The sequence below is a fragment of the Meles meles genome, chromosome 7 (genome assembly GCF_922984935.1).
Source record: "Meles meles chromosome 7, mMelMel3.1 paternal haplotype, whole genome shotgun sequence".
Taxonomy (NCBI): domain Eukaryota; kingdom Metazoa; phylum Chordata; class Mammalia; order Carnivora; family Mustelidae; genus Meles; species Meles meles.
Window position 1 is genome coordinate 120,119,599 of NC_060072.1, and position 15,726 is coordinate 120,135,324.

Here is a 15,726-nt window from a genome sequence, read left to right on the forward strand (position 1 = left end):
TGACAGAGACATCTTGTCGACCCAGTATGCACATGCATATACACACACACAGACACAGATACCTACAATCCAGACGGAAGCTTGACTTTGTGAAAATGTACGTAATAATGCACATTGCATTTTGATACGGCCTCTTCTCCCTTGGATTTTAAAGGCTGGCTACTTAACACTAAATTGACTTCGTGACCCACTAAGAAGAAAATGCAATCTGAAATACACCACTGTAGACTTTAGACTTTGTGACCCCTCCCTATCCCATCGTGGCCTTTCTGGGCTCTTCCCCAGTTTCTCAGGTCCCTGCTGCCAGAGGCTTGATGAGGAACTCTCCTCTCTCTGTACAAAGATGCATTTGATAGACCTTTGAAGGGTGGCCGCAGGCCAAATGCATGACTAAAGCTGGGTGTTTTGGACACCCTGTGACCACTAAGAAGGCCTTTGGTGCCTCTCCAGCAATGTCCTGGTGGATCTTGAGTGCCCCTTCGGAAATGGGCAAGGAGAAACATTGCTGTCTCACTGGGGCTCTGGGGTTTGAAACCCTTTCTCAAAGTTTCACTTGACTAGATTTACTGACTCTTTGGGTTTGGGTTGATTTTGCAATCATCTCTGACTTTTCATCCAAAGTCACATAAAACACTGAGGCAGAAATCTCGTGGACTGAACAAGAAGCAAAGTCTGATAACATTCAAACCCACAGCCTTCCTCTACCCTCCACCTGCTCCCCTTCTCCTGTGCGAAGAAGCCCACACTGGCCAGTTTTCTGAAGACAGGGATATGACCACTCCCTCTCCTCCTCCCAGCCTCACTTCCTGGAGAACCTTCTGCCATTTGCTGGGCCTGCAGAAGGACGGGGTCACGAGGGTCGACCATGGTCAAAGAAAGGACCTCTCGTGCTTCAAAGTGATCTTCATCCTCCCATTGTCTCTTTAAGGAGAGATTCTGAAATTAGGCCAAGTCTCTCACTGACTCAAACAAAGGCTACCACCCCCCACCCCATGGCAGAGACCCAGCGCTTTTGCTTAGCTGTTCCTTGGTCCAGACCATTCAGAGGTAACACTTAGTTAATTCGTTCTCCTGTGTGTATTCCTCAGGGGTCCCTCTTTTCAGTTTCAGTATGTTGGCTTGGAGAAAACAGGTCTGGTTCCCCTTTTTATAGCAGCTTTAATCTGTCCCCAAGTTGCCAGAAAAGTGTTTATGGAACTACTCACCGGTCCTCCAGGGATATTCTAAATCAACACACAGCTCCTGAGTGCCCGTGCTCAAGGGCAGAGACACACCCCCAACATGCCCGCCCCAGGGATCACTGGCCTGCAGAGCCAGCCTGGCGCGGGGAAGGGCTTCTGGACTTTCGGCCAGATGGGTTTACCTCGGAGGTGCCACTGCTGGGCTGTACTTTTCCGCTTGCACACAGAGCAGATGGGAGAAGAGAATCTAGCCCTCTCACTGATAAAAGGCACGAGGAGAGAAGAAGATTGGCAGGGATTAGCCAATGATTGGATGTTTTTGCTTTGCTTTGGTTTTCCTCAGTGCACTGAAATACTACTTCAAACATGTCCGCCATCTTACATGGAAAATAATAATTAGAGCAATAATTGGTGTAACTCTAAGGGCCTTTATTGTTGAAGAGGGGAAGCTTACACCAGTTTCACAAAGGACTCCTGCTCTTCTGGGTCCTGTGGGATTAATTGGGGATTTCAGACCATTTACAATCGGGAAAATTTCCACATCACAAAATCCATTGCTATAATGGACACTAATTGGCCTCATTGTTGACAGTCCCAGAAGAGAAATCTCTGAGCCCCAATACTGAGCAATGTGCTAGAAAGTTGAGACGGTAGGTAGGAAGGAAATCATACTGTTTTGACCCAAGGTTTGCTCTCTTCCAGGGATAAGGGAGTGTTTGGGGCTGCAAGGTCGCAGTCAAGCCATCCAGAAATAGCGAAAGTCCTTCTAGTACAGCAAGGAACTTAAAATAGGTTCAGTGAGACCTCCAGCACACTCTGGCATTCTCAGCCTTTGGACTTGGGGAAGAAGCCACTAAATTTCAGTTGGTGGCGGAGCCGGTGGAGGGGGCAGAAGAAAGAGCTAATTCTCCTGAAGGAAGAGCGTTTGACCATATTTCAGGAAAACAGGCTAACTGCTCTCGGTTGACGCACTGTGGCTGGGAGATGCTATTTGCAGGGACCACAGGAGGCTCGGGGAACGTGAACAGGCTATGAGGTTTGAATGGAACCTTTCACACTGACCAGAATGGCATCCGATTTTTAGCAGAGATCTGCCAATGTCCCGCTGAGCGCCAGACTCCGGTGGCAGTATTTTCTGTCAGGTTCATCACCAACATCCTTGAGAAAACGTGGGCAATTCTTTTAGAAGACCATGAAAGTAAGCCACAGAAAAGACCAAGAGCCACTAGGAAGTCTGTTGACTCTGCAGCACACAGGACCTTCGCCCCTCCCTAGCCTCTGTGGACTGCCTTCACTCTCCCCTTTCAAGCCAAGACTCACTGTGTCCCCATGGTTTACGGGCCTGGCCACGTACCTGCCAGCCAGGGAATATGGACCCAACTCCTCTCTGCCTCTGGCTCAGAGTTCCCCGCCTTGGAGCTGCCCCGCATTCCCGCCCCCAGCTGGCCCTCCCTGCTCTCCGCTGTGGTGACGGGCGCTGGCCTTGCCCTGGCTCTGCCACCGCACCCCTTCCGGGCTCATCTGACCCCTTGCCCATGGTCACGAACCATGAACCAGGGAGCCCAGCAGAATGTCCACACCACCCACACGAGGCTGTGCCCTCCACCTCAACAGTGTCACCGTGTTTTATTGGGACCCAAGGTGGGAGGCAGCCCTCAAGTTTCCTTATGATGACCTTTGAGCCTGTGTTTACCCTCTTTCCACCCACCCTGAAGCAGGTCTGATGGGAGGTTGGTGGGGAGGCCCGTGGGCCCCCGGGTGTCATGCCCAGCAGGGCCAAGGCATGGCTCTCAGCGGGTACCCTGAGGCCTCACTCCCCGGGCGGCCCAGCCCCTCCCTCTTGGACCACCGTCCGGTTCTTGGAAAGTAGATACAGGGGCGATGCATTCCAGTCGCCTTGTCCACATCATCCCTCTCTGGACCTTGAGGAAACCCGCTAAGGAGCTTGGCTTCCTAAGTAAGTGCTGCTCCGCGGACTTGAGGGCCTTGTGCTGTTTCTCCCACTGAGCTTGATACACTGCTAGTTAAAGGAAGGACCAGACCTGTAGGCCACACAGGTGCCCCCCAGGGCTCCTGCTCCCAACCAGTGAGCACAACGAAACACGTGTGCAATCCTGGGCAGGAACACTCACGGCCGGCCCTGCCACGGAAGCCACCTCCCTCAAACACGAACTGAAGCGGGGCCTTGCTCTTCTGCAAACTGGATGGATGTTCCCTTCTCCCAAGTCAAAAACGTCACCCTCACAGGCTGGCCCAGGCCTGGTTTCTCCCAGCAACTGTCAAGGCCTGAGGTGGGGAGCAGGGCACACAGGCCCCCCAGCGACTGCTGATTGTGATTTATTAGTGCAGGGAAATTTGGAATTGAACTTCACCGCTGGGATTCACTTGCATTTGAAAGCAATGCAGTTAGTAGTTCATCTTTCAACACTGAATGTATTTTCTCCCCTTTTATATCTTTCTGATGAATTAAGGGCTTATGTAAGGTGAGGGCTTGAAAGCATTAACAGCTGAATCTCTTAGTGGATCTGCTTGCCAGATATGGCTGGATGGAAAAACACAGGGACCAATTTTATATTGTTTCTTCACCAATTCATATCAGCCGTGAATTGTGATGCTTTCCCCGTTCTACAATGGGTGGATAATTTGAGTTCCTGGCCCTCCGGTTCTCCAGGCCATTTTGAACAAGGTCTGCTAATTGAATTCAGTTGTTTGCAGTTTTAAATGCTCTGTGTTTTCCACGGAGCAAGAATATATTAAACTCATTTCATCTGTCATCCAAGAAGAATTGGAGCCTGAATTTTATTACCAACTGACTCATGTTCACCTTTATCCTAGATTGTTTTTTTTTTAAATGTTTGCAATGTAATTAAAAACAATCAAGTCAAATTATCTATTTGAATCTGTCCCTTTTGGGAAAGATTGAAGAGAAGAAAAGGTGCCTACAATTACTTCATTTTTGCTGAGCGTTTCTGCTTTCTCTCACAGAGACATGGTGCAGCTGGTCACCAAGAGCATTTCGTAATGTCACTGGTCACTCAACAATTACAAAATATTGTAATTAAATGTTCGAATGCTCTCTTTCGTTTTCCCATTACGAATGATCCTACAACTTGATTGACTTCAACCGTGTAGAAAGAACCCAGCTTTGGTAATATTGTTTCCTGCAATGCACACCTCCAGGGAAAACTATGATCTGAATTCTGAAGTCAGAACCAATTAAAGTCTTACATTTTTCCCACAACAGCCGTGAGACGAGCCGCATTTTTCAGGCATGGCTCAAGCAGTCTTGTCATGTCTCTGGGGCTCAGTGCCTCTGGGCGCCATGTGCCCACTGCCAGCTGTGAAAAGGCAGTCCCTGGGAACAGTTGCAAAATAGGGAAGAGACATGATAAATCCACACAGGCAGGGGCCACGGTGGGCCTTTCTGGATGTTTATCTAGCATCAGAGCAGCCCCGGACCTGCTAAGGGAGCCTTGCCGCCTGGCACGAGAGTTTGGTACTTTGATGTACACAGAGGGGTGGATAGTTCAGTTGGGGAGCAGAAAATGGAACCTCCATATTAAACGTCAGAAGGGGAAGAAGGCTTCCAACAGAACTGGCTGATTGAATGTGGGAGCAAATCCTTGGATAAGCTGTCAAATAAGAAATTAGCAAACAGGGGCCACTGATCAAGTCTCCTTATTTTCTTTTTTTTTTCTTTAAGATTTTTATTTATTTATTTGACAGACAGAGATTACAAGTAGGCAGAGAGGCAGGCAGAGAGAGAGAGGAGGAAGCAGGCTCCCTGCTGAGCAGAGAGCCCGATGCGGGGCTCGATCCCAGGACCCTGGGATCATGACCTGAGCTGAAGGCAGAGGCTTTAACCCACTGAGCCACCCAGGCGCCCCTAGTCTCCTTATTTTCAAAGTTAGTTTTAATGATGCCCCTGGCAATTTATAGAAACAACTTTAATGTCCTGAGTCTCTCCGCTGGAGAGTCGAACATTGTGTAATTTTGCTCCATCTGCCTTTCCCCCTGACTTTGGTATTAAATAAACAAACAACAACAATGAAAACCTCCTCTAATTAAGATGGAGCAAATGAGTTGTCAGAGGAAAACTGCCTCCTCTTCCCCAGAGGATTGTTGCCAGCCTGTTTGCTTTGGAGGATTTAAACAGCTCTGCCCTGCTGAGCAAGAAATGCAAACCCTAAATCTGCTACCCAGAATGTTTATTTTGCAAAAGAGATTGTTTTTTTGCATGTTCCTCCCTGGCCTGAAATGGGTCTTTGACATGTCGTGTCCAGGCCAATGTCTTTTATCACAATTAATTTATAAAGCGAGCAGACATCAGGGTTAGGCATGGAGACACCACAGAGGGCAAGGTTATGTAATGAAGCCTGAAGAATCCTCTCTGCCAGCAACCGCCCCCCCCCCCCAGCCTGAGTCCCCTGACATCCCAGACTTCTCACCTGCTCCAAGTCTTCCTTCCTGCTATCAATTCTGCTCAGTCTGCTCCTTCTCTTTCCTCCTTTTGCTCCTCCCATCAGTATATCTCCATGTATTAATCAGTCTTTAACACGAACCCAGATTCTTCTAGACATTTCCCCAGAGTTCAGCAAAAGTGGTGGTTTTTTAAAAGTGTGACGTAAGCAATAATGAGCTCATTCTTTCTCACGACTGCTGTCTTGTCTGTAGCCACGTGGAACTCAGCCGTGCATCCTTTGTATTATATTTTTACAAACAGATGTGACGTATGATTTCATGATTCATCTCAAGGCAGCCGCCTTCCAGATGTGCCCCAGCACCACCCCAGGGGCAGAAAGGAGGTCGTGGCTGGCCTCCTGCGCTAAGTGGAGACAGCCCACCCTGGCCAGCCTGAGGGGCTGGGCAGGCCTTGCCATCCACCCCCATATCTGAGCTGTGGTGAAGGAACATTCCAGAGTGGTACCTTCAACAGTGCAGTCCCCTTGTGCCCCTGGAGTCTGAACAAAGTCGCAATACCACCTAATAGCCTGGGGCAGGAGGAAGACAGACCATGACCCATCCACCAGGAAGGCACACACGTGTGGAGGATGCTAGAAGGGAAGATTGCTGAGGCCCTGAGTACTGGCCAGGCTGCCCCAGGCACGCACAGAGCACTTGGTCTTGCTGAATATGTCCCCAGGCTACCACATTTGCCAAAGGAGAGGCATCCCCAGGTGTTCCTGAGCCTGGAGAGCCAGACCAACCCGAGACAGGAGACCCAAGGTTCTCCGGAAGTCAGCTCAGGGATCAGCAAGCCAAGGCTGTGGGGTTTGGGAGCCCCCGCAGGAATTACAGCGTGCAGAGCCCTGTGGGGGAGGAACGGAAGGGATCAGAGAATGTGGAAGAGAAGGAAAAGCAGGTGGGCAAGCTGCAGGTCTCTGGAAAGGGTCTGGATGGCCTGGCAGAAAGAGCCAGTTTGGAAGGAAGCCAGCCCATGCAGGGCCCTTCCCAAACCCTGCAGCCGGCTCAGCCCAGGAAACCTGGGCCAGGCAGTGTGCAGCCCCAGAGCGGGTAGCCAAGGCGCCTGGAACACCTCCTCCCGCCATCCCTCGGCCCAGCAAAAGTAACAAAGGCCAACTCAGCAGGACTCAGCACTGTTTCCTAAAATGAGGGATGCTTACACTAAACCGGATTCTCCATCTTGGTGCTTAGGGGAAAAATCCCATTATAACTTCTGAAGCCCAGTCGGATTTATGGCTGGAGAGGGCTGGCTAGGCGGGAATTGAGCTGTTTGTTATGGCCACCCTGTCTCCCCTCCCCGCCCCAGCCATTACCCAGCAAGGAGCCAGTTCATTCTCAAAAACCCTGAGCCCTGGCTAAAATGCACCTGCTCAAGACCGGGGAGATAAAATGGATTTAAAGGCAATGCATTTTCTACCTGGCAACCTTATCTGGATTGACTGCTCTGGGTTTTCAGCTAAGTGTGAACGTGCTGCATAATTACCATCGGGTGTTACCTGAGATTACAGGGTTGTGTTCCAACTAATGACGCCGCGAGAACCAAGCAGTTGTTAATATTTAATCAGTCTCTTGGCTTAACAATTGGATAAATGAGGTGTGTAATTACACAATTATAAAAGACATTTCAGATAGGAATGGTACTTGTATTGATACTGAAGGCAGGGGCTGCTGGAAGGACACCCCTAGATCACTTCAGAAATATTTACCAAAGAAGACCCTTCGGGGGGCAGCAGGGGGTGGGTGCAGAGTTCTCCCTTATGAAATTGTAAGCCCAGATCCCACATGCTTTTTCCAGTACGGACTTTCGCGCTTCCTTTGGGGCCATCAATACTGAACATCAGGCCAGACGTTCTGTTGATATCACAGATGACTATCACCGGAGTATTTAAATGGGTCCCAAGAGACAAGCTCTGGAGTTTTCTCCATTGCATCTAAAGGCGAGTCACGTGTAGTGCCCATACATGCTGGTGGGGTTTTGCTTGCTTGTTTCTGAGTTTTGGTTGACATGTGAGAGACTGAGCCCAAACGCAGGATGGTGAACTCTCCTTTGGGGGCTGTTTCTACAACCCCTCTTCCCGCTCCCCACCCTGGGGGGCGAGGGCACCTCTCTCCAGAGGGAGCAGCCCCGGTGCGTCGGCTAGAGGGTGCCAGTGACAACCAGTGTGTGATCTAACGGGGTGTCCCACTTACTCCCAGGGGCTCAAAGCTCCTCGGTGGAAATGAGGGGCCCAGGCAACCACTTAGCCCTTAGCTGAGCATTCTTCCACAGCCGACATCTGAAAAACACAGTGGGGAGCCCATTAAAAGTACCGGGCACATTTTAGCACCCAAGCTAGAGCAGTTATCGACCGGGATGATGGCAGTTTCAAGGCATGAGTCTGAGTGATGTGTGCAGAATTTATTACAGTGAGATCCTCATCCCTCAAGGGTCGTTTGTCAATGCTGCAAAAAGCCCTCGCCCCTTTGTGCATCATTTTAAGAATCACCTGTGTTCCTCTCTGGCCAGTGACCCGTGGCACACTATTAGCCCTGTCTGGTGGCTCAGCCTTGATCCCCTTTCTCCCGGGTGTGGGCCCCCAGGGATTCATGGCCTTCCTTTCTTTCTGCGCCAAAGCGAAAGATTCATTCATACGTCCCAGCACTGGCAGGAAGCAGAGCCCTCCCCACACCCGGCCTGCTTGGAGGGCCACCCCCATGGTTCTCCGAGTGGGTGATGAAGGGGAAGGGGTCTCAGCTCATTCTATGGTTCAGATGTCGCCCTCCCTCCGAGGCCTTTTTCAGGTTCTCTGGATAGAGCCCATCTCCCCTTGCTCTGGAACCCCAGTAGCCTTGGCGAGGCCAAATGGGCCACTGGAAAATTACAGACCCCAGAGTGCAGAGGGATCTGGGTTTGAATTCTCACTCTACCTCTTACCCTCCGTGGGAATCGGGGATGAAGTCACCTTTCCACACCTCCGTGTCCTCAGCTGTTGGTTGTGGGCAGTCCTGCCTCATCAGAGGGTTGTTGGGGGGGCAGAGAAGCCCAGCCCCTTGGGAGGCACTCTGAAGATGTTGGTTCTCATCCACTCGTTCTGGCCAAGGTTATTTACTGGTGCCACGATCTATGAGTCCCTTAAAAGCAAGCATCCAGAGCTAGTTCATCTTGGGTCTTCAGCTCTTAATACCACTAGAGCCCACAGTTAAGCACTCAACGAGTACTGGTAACAATTCTCAACTCCTTAGCTTTCTGTGGTGGCTCCTATATCATTCCTAGAAATCAAAGCTTCGCATTTTACCCTCTCTTCTTAAAAGCAGAGAGGAAATACGAAAACACCTGACATAAACTCCTACACTTGACTGTTCGGTGAATAAACTGAATGCACCTGAGGTGGGGCCCCTCTCGCTGGGGCAGCATTGCTGGTGTAAATGCTCCCTGTGTGCATGCAACACACACCAGCGGGACGGGCACGTCCCTGGGAAAGCAGCTCCCACTACAAAGACCCCCAGCCTGGCTCGCTGTGGACACGCATCATAAGCAAGTCCACCCAGAACAGACAGATTATCAAACGTTTAGTTAGAACCTTCCAGGTCCATAGATTTTGGCTTCACATATGCAAAGAGGCACATTAAGCAGAAAGCCAGGGATGTGGCATGAGAACATCTCTTAACACCTTGCACTTCAGTTGTCGGGGATGCTAGCGGAGAGGGATTTAAATCATAATACAGTGGTGCCCCTTGTCTGCAGTTCCACTTCCCAGGGCTTTAGTTACTCACGGGCAACCAGGGTCCGGGAGCAGAACCCTTGTTCTGGGTTGTTGTCAGAAGGTCCATGGTAGCCTCACGCCATGTCGAGGTGCTTACGTCATTGACATCCCTTCACTTAAGCATTCTGTTATCTCACGTCAGCACGAGAAGGGTGAGTACCATACAGTCATGTCTTGGGAGAGAGACCACATTCCCGTAACGTGTATTACGGTATCTTTTTATAATTGTTCTGTTTTGTTATTGTTGTCAATCTCACTGTGCTTAATTTATAAATTAAACTCTATCATAGGTGTATACGGATAAGAGAAAATATCAGATTTGTAGGGTTCCATACTATCTATGGTTTCAGGCATCCACCAGGGGTCCTGGAACGTATCCCTCACGTACAAAGCCGGGGGGTGGGGACCACCGTCATCACGATTAACGACTGGGGAAAAGTAAGCAGGTGAAAGCTAACCCTCCCCAGCCAAGACTTCAGTTGCTGATTATGAGCCTGATTATGCAGTCCTTTCTGGAACACAAAAAGTAAAACCCTCCAGTGTCTCTGTGCCTCAATTAGATGTCTGGCCAAGCAAGAAACCCAGCAGAGAGTGGTGCCAATGTCTTTGTAACGTGCCCGCGTCATCCCCTCTCCGCCCATCACACCTCCCCCAGGGCTCAGACTTCCTGGTCTTTCTCACCAGGCTGGTGTTGAAAGGCAGTTCTCAGCTAAGTAAATAATGTTGGGATGGAGCCAGGGCACTTGGAAGTGAGTTAATCCTTTCCCCATCAAAATCCCCAGCAACAATCTGGGTTTGTTTAGCCATTGGGTACTGGTATTTCAGGGCTTTTTTATAAGCACTGAGGGAATGGCTCACTTTGGCAGTTGCCAGCGTGGCCGTCACACCCAGGCACAGAGTTCTTCTTCCTCATGAGGGACGGCTGCATCGTTCCCTTCCAGTCAGGAGATGGTCTCACCTCTGCTCAGTCTGCCGGGGCCTCGGGGTGAGTATAGCGACGTCTATAGCAGCTGACTTGTGCCTAGCACTGGGCTAAGCCCTCATGTTTGTTAGCTCCTTTAAACCTCACTGTGTCCCTCTGAGGTAGGTATTTTTATTACGCCCATTTTACAGATGAAGGGACGGAGTCCCTGAGCAGTTAAGTAACTTGCTGTCAAGTAGCAGTTATAGATTGGAACCCAAGAGCCTATCGCACAGACATGCCCATTATACTCAAGCTTCCCGAAGAACACCCTCTCTCCTGAAGTCACACATGGCTGCTGGTCGGCAGGTGTTTCCAGAGCCTTGGTGTCTGAGCAGACAGAGGCCCAGAGAGGGGACTGGGGAAGAGCAATTGGTGAAGCTTCTGTCACTCTGTGCCCTGGAGCACGGTCATCTGACCTGAAGTAACAGCACATGACAGACCCACTACCGGCCTTCACCTCTGCCCCGGGTGGTTGCACGTCTGTGCACCTGCCTGCGGGAAGACCCCCTGCGCAGGGCCGCGTGTCCTGCCAGGAGGGAAAGAGGGAAGGGAAACGAGGTGGTTTGCAGACCAGCGTACAAGCTTTCTCTTCCAGTCTTGAGAGGACAGGGACGATAGGAATGGTTTCTCATTTGGATCATGGTGCTTTCCACATTCTTTTCCTGCTCGTTCTGGAGAATGTACCCCCTGGGCTTTTCTGAGAAATACTCTACATTTGCTTGATGATGGCACTTTGAAGTAAGTGTTTTGTGTTTTTTGTGTATTTCTTGAAACATGAAACCATGTTTGTTGGGGTCATTTGTCATGTTTGCTCGTGTGTGTTGTCGTTGCTGATCGTAAGATCATGAGCCCCTCGAGGAGGCATCTTTTCCATCTCTGGAGCCCAGTTTTGAACTTGGCATATGGCAGTGCCCCAAATGTGTCCGTTGGCCAGGTGATTGGATCCATGGGAGGTCTCAGATTGGAGCGGCAGAATGGGAGAGGGGAGAGTGGCAGCTACTGGCAAGCATTTTGAAGAGACACATTGTCTCCTAGAATCATCCCGGCCCTAAGCCATCCACCCCAGAGTTCTGCGTGATGGACAAATTGAAAAGTCAGGCAGAGCTGGTATCTCTTTACTCCCTCTCTTTCGCCCCCCCCCCTTTTCTTGCCCACACCTTCACTCCCATATCAATGCCACACCATTCCTCCAGTCCAACTTTGGCCTCAGGGCACTGACCCTACCCTAGAAGTCTGCACTGGCCAATGTCGTGTACAGTCATTTATCTCAGCTCTTCCCAGTTGTCTGTTTTCGTGTTTTGAGGGTTTGACATTATTTGCCAACAGCTAGGAATAAAGTCTCTTCAGTGAGCTTCCTAATGATCAGCGTATGGTAGCCAGTGACAAACTCAGCTCAAACTGCATTGACTCAAAAATGAGGCGGGGGTGAGCCAGGTGCTGTAAAGTTTAGACACTACCCAGAGGTGCCCAGAGGATGCTATCAGGGCTCTGTGGCTTGGTCTGCTCTCGCCTTTGTTGGGTCTATTCTCCAAACAGACTCCGTATGTGGAGACAAGATGGACTCCGGCAGCCCCAAACCTACCAAACCTTACATCTCCTGACTACAAGAAGGGGAAACAGCTTTCCCCAGTCTGCCGGCAGAAGTCCTGGTCATGGGTTTGGGTCCTGTGCCTGTCACTGCCAAAGCCTTGGTCACATGCCCACTCTGGGCCTGGGGTAGGGTCATGTCCATAGAGAGATCCCCACCCACTCAGTTGGTTGAGAGTCCAACTCTCGGTTTCATCTTGGGTCATGATGTCAGGGTCGTGAGATCGAGCCCTGCATCAGGCTCCACACTCAGCCAGACTCTGCTTGAGGATTCTCTCTGTCCTTCTCCCTCTACCCTCTCTCCCCACTCATGCTCTGTCTCTCTCTAGAGTAGGTAACTAAATCTTAAAAAAAAGAAGAAAGAAAGATCCCCCCAAAGCAAACACGATTGCCTGCGCTGAGGAGAGAGGGCTCTGTGAGGAAGGCGTGCAGGGAGGACAAAATCAGAAGTCTGTTCCAATAATGCAGACCCCTCAGCTTCTGTCTCCAACAGTTGCTCTACAGGATTTCATAATGGCCAACCAAAGAGAAGCCAGAGATTCCTGTTGGAAGACCGGGGCTGGGGGATCTCTGTGTGCTTAGGGGGCACTCAGAGGAGGGGCTGAAAACATGAAGCTTCCCTTATGAGGGGCACAGCTTTGATGTCTCTGCTGTTCCCAGTGACACGTGGCTGGAATGACAGGCTCCACAGAGAGAAAAGGCTTGATGTGGGGCAATGGGCACCAGTTCCAAGGCCCAGCTCCAGCCTGGCCACGGTGTTTCAGCAAGACCCAGCTCCCCTCTGGAGTATTTACTAGGCTTTTTCAAAGGCCACTAGGACTTTGGAAATCCTCCCCAGCACCTTTATATGGAGCCGAAATCACTCACTCATGGAGCCTTGCTCCGGACGGGGTGTCTGTGGGGGTTGGGCGCTCCCCCCAGGCCAGAGCTCATGCCGGGCTGGCTCTTCTGGCCTGGAGATGCCCCCACTGAGGAAGCAGAGGCTTGGCAAGCCCAGCGGGGCCAGCGTGGACCCTGCACCCGGCCCTGAACCCACCCGAGCCCCACACAGCGGGCAGAGGTGCACGCTGTGGTCACCCCGCCCACACGCGAGGGGCTCACAGAAGTGAAGGGCCACATAGCTGGTAGGTGAAGAGGCAGCCCCAGGCTTCCTGCTCGCTTTCTTCTTGCTGTACTGCCGCTGCCCACAGCAGTCACACTGTTCTCTGAATTTACTCACTCGGTTCACCTGCAAAGCCCGCAGGGCCCCACCTGCCCTCCGAATCCAGCGTGGTCTTGAGGTTGGACCTCATGCTGGCATTAGGTCATGACTCGCCAGCTGCAGAGGAAGATGGGACAGGGTCCCAGGGTCCACGGATGAGTCTCTGTTGCCACACTCACCGCTCTTCTCTCTAGTTCTCGGCACGTGCGAATACACACTCACACACGTGCATGTAAACTCACACACATTCACATACATTTGCACGTGCACACCCACACACACTCACATGCATACGTGCTTGCAAAGTGCACACACCACAAATACACACATGTACATGCACGCACACACTCACACATACATGCATACAAAGCACACACACTCATGTGTTTGCATATATACGCTCAGCACACACGTTTGCACTCACGTGTATACACATGCGTGGGCACACTCACAACCACACATGCACTTGCACACAAACCTGTACACACGCGTATGTGTGCATATTCACACACATTCACATGTGCCTACACATAACATACATTCACATGAGCATGCACACATGTGCCATTTCTTTGTCCTACTGGGAGACACCAGGGTCATCCAGGTCCGCGTGGCCCCAGTGTCCATCATGTCCCATCAGCGTCCCCCCTCAATAACAATGTCCAGTGGTACAGTGATGCTCCGAACCTTTGCCTCTTTAGAGTAAGAAGGGGGTGTAGAGAGAACTTGCACAACTTGGGGACACAATCAGTCCTCAGTCACACGGCCCGGTGTAGGATCTCAGGTTCCATTCTGCGGTACTCCCCTTCTCTGTCCCACACTGTGGGACACGCATAAGAACCTACATTCATCGTGTGTGTTCCTCATAGATCTCTGGTCACAAAGCAGCCGTGGCATCCCCTGAGTTCAGCAGAAGGTCGACGGAAGTGGAAAGCAAGCTGGCCTTGCTTCCTGCCCAGAGCCAGAGGCTCCCAGCTCTGGTGGTGCCTGAAAACTCAAAGGGAACCTTCAAATCACCCAGGCCGGTCCCACCCAGAGACTCACACTCACCTGTCCTGCAGGTGATCCAAAAGACCAACTGGGCTGACGGCCACTGCCTCTGGCGCCGCCGACTGGCCCATCAAGGTAAGAGCCCCAGCCAAGGTGGACTTGGTGTTCCCCATCTGTCACTGCATCCCATCCCTCCCTTGTGGTCAAGCCATGTGCATGTGGACCTTCCCACATGCCAGGCAGGGCTCACAGCCGGAAGGGAGGACAACCATGAATGTGGCCCCTCCAGGACCAAATAACAGCCTGTGTGTGAGAGAGCAGAGGAAGGATGAGGGACTGCCTGGAAGACTTGTCGCCTGGCCAGAGGGGGCGACACTGAGGGGGCCTGGGGGAACAAGCTTGGAGGGCATAGTGCTGCAGGGCTGGTAGGCAGGATGCTCAGAACCCGGAGTCCCCAGGAAGTGTCCAGTGAGGACACTTGTGCCGGGAAGCATGCTAACCCTCGGGGTCAAGTTGAGGTGTCTAGGAGGCTATAACATTAGTCCCGGCCAGAAACGATGAAACTCTGGGCTGAGGGAAGCTGTCACTTCCTCCAGTAGCAATGCCTGGGTTCAGAGAGAGAGCCACGGACAAGACAGTCGGCCTTCGCACAGACTGTGCTCCCGTGGGACATGCCCGCCCAACAGAACTGGCTGCGAGCGGAAAGGGCTCTCTGTGTGCACTGCCCCATATGGTAGCCACCGGCCACATGTGGCTCTTGGGCCCTTGAGAGGATGTGAATATGACCAAGAAACTGAATCTTTTATTTTATTTAACTTGTAGTAATTGAAATAGCCACAGGTGACTTGTGGCTGCCATATTGGATTGGCCAGCACAGGTTGGAGGGGCTGAAGGTGGATAGGGTAAGGCTGGGTGACAGACTGGACTGGGAGAGCTGGACGGATGGAGATCCCATAAACAAAGCTAAGCTGTCCTAGAGGCTGAGGGCTGAAGAGGAGGCTGAAAGGATGAGGTTGAGGGGGTGTGACTGTGGGTCATCCATGTGGCAAGGCCATCCCTTTCCTGGGCTTTCTCTTTCCTCCCCCCACCCCCACCTCAATCAATGCCTTCTTGGAGGAATTCAGAAAGTGTGGTAGATGTTCAGAGTAAGGATGACCCTTCTCTTTGGCTTGGCAGAGTCCCGAGACCTTCCTAGTGTGAGCCCACACGGCTGTCTTCTCCCCATCTCCTGTTCGTCTCTGGTCCTGGGAAGCCAAACTGGGCAGCAGCGGTTTAAGTCAGCACCATCAAATATGTGCTCAGCTAAAAATGTAAAATGCTCCAAGGATGCAACTTAATAAATCTCAGGAGGTAGGGCACTGGGGTAACAGACGTGCTGCTGATTTTACATGGCCTTCGTATTTCCTTTCGTATTCCATTGACACATGCACCGTGACAACCTCTGTGTGATTTTTTTGTTTTTTAAGATTTTTTTTATTAATTAGAGAGAGAGCACAGGCAGGGGGCAGGGGCAGACGGAGAGGGAGAAGCAGACTCCCCGCTGAGCAGGGAACCCGATGTGAGGCTTGATCCCAAGACCCTGAGATCATGACTTGA